The 6000-nt window shown below is 40.9% G+C and overlaps 1 long non-coding RNA gene across 1 annotated transcript in view; it reads left to right on the forward strand.

Annotated features, from left to right (window-relative positions):
* LOC147361092 (uncharacterized) overlaps positions 1–5702 on the forward strand; it is a 151219-nt gene extending 145517 nt beyond the window's left edge. Inside the window, exon 2 of the long non-coding RNA XR_015139749.1 lies at positions 5167–5702. This is a non-coding gene — a long non-coding RNA (uncharacterized LOC147361092). The remainder of the gene's footprint in view (positions 1–5166) is intronic.
* Positions 5703–6000: the final 298 nt, after the last annotated feature.

The raw sequence follows: 6000 nt of genomic DNA on the forward strand, positions 1-6000 counted from the left end.
AAAATTTTCTACAGTTGTCGATATTTGCCTTAACTGGTACGTTATACGTACCAGGGATGATGAACTTGTATACATACTAGGGATGATGAACTCCTATTTTTTATTTTTTTGGTCTAGGAAAGTCTTTTTTTTCTAATACTTTGCCAGGTAGAGCATTATTGGTTGCCAATTTCTTTTCCTTCAAGACTTGGAATATATCATTTCGCTCTATCCTGGCCTATAGGGTTTCTGCTGAGAAATCCACTGATAGTTAAACAGGGATTCTTTGTAAATTATCACCTTTTCCCCTTGGCTGCTTTAGGGTTCTCTCTTTATCTTCGATTTTTGACAGTTTCATAATGATGTGTCTTGGAGAGGGTCTTTTTACATTGAAATAATAAGGTGATCTGATAACTTCTTGAACTTGAATATTCAAGTCTCTCCTCTGGTTTAGGAAGTTCTCAGTTATTATTTCTTCTCTCCTCATTCTCTCCCTCCCATTTTTCTTTTTTTTCTCCTGGAAACTCTATTAATTTAATATTTGTAAGTTTGGTGGAATCCCATAGGTCACATAGATTTTCTTGGCTCTTCTCCATTCTTTTTTAAAAATTTTCCCCTTTTTGACTTCTTCAAATCCTGTCCTCTGGATTACTTATTCTGTCTTCCATTTGACTTACTCTGCTACAGATGCTCTCTTTTACATTTGTGTTTATTCATTGAAATTTTCAGCTCCAGCATTACTGTTTGGTTCTTTTTAAGGACTTCTTTATTAAATTTCTCATTTTCTACATGAAATTTCCCCCTGACTTTATTAAATTATCTTTCTGAGTTTTCTTATATCTCATTGAATTTCCTCAAAAGAGCTATTTTTAATTTTTTTATCAGCTGTATCACAAAATTCTGTCTTCGAGCTCCTTTATTGAAGGATTATTTTTTTTAATCTGTTGGTGTCAACCTGTTTCCTTGAGTCTTCCTGTTCCTCGTAGTTTTGCAATGCTGCATTCACACTGGAAGAAGCAGACACCTCCTCAAATCTTCACTAGTTACCTTTGTTTGTTGGTTCTGTTATATCTTGGGTTTTCTCCAACCCTGTATGTATACACCTTCTCTACATTTCTTGGAAGAATTCTTAAGCTTTTTATGTCTACTCTGGTTCTTACAGCTCAGCCGGCTGGCTGCAGGACGCCTTTCTTGTTTTCCAGAAGGTGGCGCTGTAGCTCAAGTTTGTAGCTTTTCCCTGTCCACAAATATTTCTGACGGCACTCTATTTACCTGACCGACATTCACTTCTGTACACAAGGGGCTGGCTACATAGCTGGGGGGAGGCGGGGGTCTGCATTTAGCTCTTGGGGCTTTATAGGTAGCTGAGGACCTTGGATGAAGTCCCCTCAGAGGCTCATGGGTGAACTTCCTGCTGACTTCCTGATCACAGTCAGCATGAACTACATTCCTTTATGTTCCTATCTGGCCCTTTCCTGATCTCCTCCCTCCCCCTAAGCATACAGGCCTTACCCCCAGTTCTCTGGGTGCTGTTGGAGAGAAATGGGGTAGCTGCTCACACATCACTCCCCTTTTTCCCTAGGGGAGAGGTCACCTCGAGAGAGTTCAGCCCTGCTCTGAGTAATCTTGGGGGAAGGGTGGCCCCGACCAAGTTCCTCTTGCCCTTGATACCGCTAAGGGAAGCTGAGCGTCTGTAGATTCTCTCTCATCCATAGGTATCTGCTCAGATCAGTACTCTTCAGGTTTTCCCTGACCGTGGCTGAGAGGGCTTGGGGCTGGTTCTCTGGCTCCATTGGTTCCGCATCCTACACCGAGTTTTGTGTCTGCCTACCACGGAATGCACAGGTGGATGAGACTCATCCTGGCTTTTTCAGCATGTGGTGCTGGACCCCACAACTCCCACAGAGGCATGTTTGCTCATGGATGTCTAATTAGTTGCTACAAAAGGGAGACCAAAAAAAGAGGACATCTTGGGACCTCCCTGGCCATAGTCCAGCGGTTAGTACTCTGCGCTTCCACTGCAGGGAGCCTGAATTCTATCGTTGGTTGGGGAACCACGGTTCCACGTGCCGAGCACTGCGGCCAAAAAAAAAAGAGGATGTCTTACTCCACCATGATGCTGACATCACTTCCCGAGAGTGACTGAGTTCTTTATAAACAATTCTGTAACTAAATTGTGTTCATTGAAAGGTGGTATTTATATGTGTGCCTTAAGATAGACTTTTGGAACTTTGAAAAGTTTCCCTCACCTCATGAATTTTGGGGAGGTCATTGGCTCTTTGGAAATTGTATTAAAGCCCAATAAAATTAATAAAAGTGCAGCCTATAAAATGTTTTATGTGATTTCCTGGGACTCATAGATCTCCTGAATTCCATCCATGGATCCTCCAAGGATCCATGAACTCCACTTTAGGAAAGCTTGCACTATATTTTGTGCTTTTTAAGTAAAAATGTACATATGTATTCTGTCCTTGGACCTGAAGTAGGGAAGAACATACAGATGATCTGTACTCTCAAAAAGTTTCATCAATAAAATATTTTTGTGCAAGTATCCCCAATAAATACACATTTATCTAAAATTCACGTTTCCTACCCCTGTCAGTTTGTTAATAAATGTTAGAAAAGTGTGATTTCTATCTTATTTTAAGATAGAACAAATATCAAGAAAAGTTCTAATATTTTCTTCACCGACATTAGTAGATTGTCTTCTGCACCCTAAACTGCATGGATGCCCTTTTGGGGACCACAGTGTTAGGTCAGAATGGGAGCTCATGGACTTCCCTGATGATTCAGTCTGTGGTAAAGAGCCCTGCCAATGCAGGAGACATGGGTTCAATCCCTGGGTCAGGCAGACCCCCTGGAGGAGGAAATGACAGCCCACTCCAGTATTCTTGCCTGGGAAATCCCATGGACAGAGGAGCCTGGTGGGCTATAGTATACGAGGTTGCCAAAGAGTTGGACACGACTTAGCAAGTAAACAAGATGTAGGTACATAAATGAAACAGAGCTGTACTGATGTGAGGACATGTAGTATTGACTGGGAGAAATGGAGCAAAAGTATCATAGGGAATGTTTCATTTAATTTCCAAAGAAAGCAGACTATTACTGAAACAGAGCAGGACCCTGTGGTTTTTCTCCCCGCCCCCAGCCCCACCCCATGTCATCTGTCTGCCATTTGTCTGTAGAAAAACTTTAGCCAAACAGTAAGCTTATTTTAATCAGATAAGTGAGAAAATCCAGAAACAAAAGCAGTCAAACAGCACAAAACAGTAATAGTTTAGTCACCGAGCAAAGTCAAGAACTTTTAGTTCGTCCTCAAGCACTACAGGTTATATTCTGAGCCATATCCTATGAGCTGTCTTATAGATACTGAAACCCCCACCAGGTGGAAGAGGTTAATTACATGATGATCAGACTGGAGCCATGACATAAGCTGCCACAATTCCGAGAATTGGCCTCAAGGAAACGGGAACAAACTAACTCTGGAACTGAAGAGTAACTGTAGTTATAATAATCAAGAAGACGCTAATCAGACCACCGATAACCAATTTCAAGATGACTGTCAGAGCTGACTGTGCTGTTCTGCATGTAGTCCCCGCCTTCCGTTTATAAAAGCTCTTTCCCACTGGTTGTCAGTGGCTGGAGGCTGACCTCTGGACAGGAGTCTGCCCATGTAAGCCCTACTCGGTTGCCAGCATCAAAAAAAAAAAAAAAGCCACTTTCCTTTTCATCAACCTTGCCTCTCTTTCGCTTTTGAGTGGCGAACAGCCAGACGCCACTTGCGGTTACATTACTACAGATTTATTTCTTGTGTTTACTGACATTCTTTGGGAAGCATATTAGCATTTACTGTGTACCAGACACTTACACTGTAAGCACTTTAAAGATACTGGCTCATGTTATGCTTTTAATAACCTTATGAAATAAATAGCATTACTATCATAATAATAGATGGATAACTTAAAGTGCTTTCTCAAGCTCATTGATTTGAGGTCTTGTAACTTGGGGCTTGAATATTCAAGTGGTCACTGAACAGCGGCTCCAGCTTCTGCACTTGGGGGCCTCACGTAGGAATTCAGGACAGGTGGCCAACCGGCCTGGGGGAGGCTCCATGAACCGAGCAGCTTGTTAGTGCCTGCCTCATGGGATGCAATCCCGCACTACAGCCCAGTGACCAGGCCTCGATGAGATCAGTGACCTTTGGAGTAGCTTTTTGACAACTATTGAGGTAGCAACGGGTGTTCCTTCCTGAGAGAAATCTGTTGATCTTGTTCTTCCCTTTGAAGTGTTCAAGCTCTATTTTAAATCAAGGACCTGCATCACAAGTCTTGATTTCATCTGAACTCCTTTTTGCTTTAGTGCAGGAGTCACTAGAAAAATCATTTTCTTTTTCTTTCCTTGTTTTTTTTCTTTCTTTGTGTGTGTGTGAGTGTGAGTTGTTCAGAAGGCTTTTCTTTAATATAAAAAGATGTCAATGGAAAAGATAAGAATAATGAAACACAGCCAAACAATTCTCTTTTTCAAGAACCCTCCCGCTATCATCTCAAATGTATGCCTGAATAGAAGCCACACTCTGTGACTCTTTCTGCATTTCCAAAATGCATAGAAACATCCATATCTAAGTTCCTTTGATACAATCAGTGGCACTAGAAAACTAGATATCAGTGGAAGGGTTTTTGTTTCCTGGGAACGTTTTTTTCTCTTTGACATTTACTCATTTAGCAAAATTTGTTGTTTGTACATCCTAAGTTTTCTGTTCCTTGTGTGTGTGTGTGTGTGTGTGTGTGTGTGTGTATGTTTTAAATTTGGCTGTGTCGGGTCTTAGTTGCACTCAAGATCTTTGTTGCATCATGTGAGAGCCTTTGTTTGCAGCACTTGGGCTCAGTAACACTCAGGTTTAGTAGCTCTGTGGCATGTGGGAATCTTAGTTCTCCAATCAGAGATTGAACTTGAGCCCCCTGCATTGCAAGGCAGGTCTTAACCACTGAACCAGCAGAAATTCTCTATGTATCTTAAATTTTTGGCATTCTATTGGGTTTTTAAATCTGAATGAACTTTTTGGCCAACCCAATATTTTAAATGACAACTGAGAGACTCAGTAAACATATCTGAAATCCTTTTGAGTTCTTCAGAAGGAATAAATAATGTCCATTTTCCTTATTTGCCTGTTTTTTTTTTTTTTTTCAGAGCACTTCCTGATATACATGCATTTTTGTCTGTCTCAGAGAGCAAGGAGTTTTAGTTACTGCTGTAACCGCAAAGCCTAAAACAGTGCCTGGCCTATAACTGCCCTCAGTAAATATTTGCCAAATGAATGGATGGATAAAGATATGTAATTAACTATGAAGCGTGTTGACTGCAAACATGGCCAGCTGCCCCAGTGTCCTTGTGGAAAGGCAGGCTCTTGCTCCTCAAAGGATGTGGCTGATTGTATGAGAAAAATGCTGTTGCCTTCACCATGATGGATGTGATTGGGAACCAGAAATTCAAGGAATGGCTATGGTGACTTGTTTTCACTGCTGAAAAAGAGAGGTCCATTGGAAACCTATCAGAATAACTTAAGAAATGGCATAAACAACGGGTTATTTGGACATCAATTAAGTAGCAACACCAAGATGCTGAGAACCAAGAATTGAAAGCTTTATAAAGTCAAATGTAAATGAAGAACGAATAAAGCAGACTAGTTTGATTTAATTCTTTAGAAATAAATTTTAAAGAAACCACTTGACTGGTTTACATCGTACTGTATGTTAATATTTATGTATTTTTAGTCTCAAAAACAAAGAACTGTTGGTTTCGATTTGTGTCAACAGCCCCCACATAGAGAGATATCTTCCTTCTGGTACTTTTCAAAGAAATTTTTTCTGCATTCATAAGTGCTTTTTTTGAGCTCTTAATTACCTTGGTAGAAGATGTATGCATGCGTGTTCAGTTGCTTCAGTCCTGTCCGACTCTTTGTGACGCTATGGACTGTATGTAGCCCACCAGGCTCCTCTGTCCAGGGGATTCTCTGGGAAAGAA

Source organism: Bos grunniens, chromosome 13 (assembly GCF_055505025.1).
Source record: "Bos grunniens cultivar Pamir isolate PY7600 chromosome 13, Bosgru_T2T1.0, whole genome shotgun sequence".
Classification (NCBI taxonomy): Eukaryota; Metazoa; Chordata; class Mammalia; order Artiodactyla; family Bovidae; genus Bos; species Bos grunniens.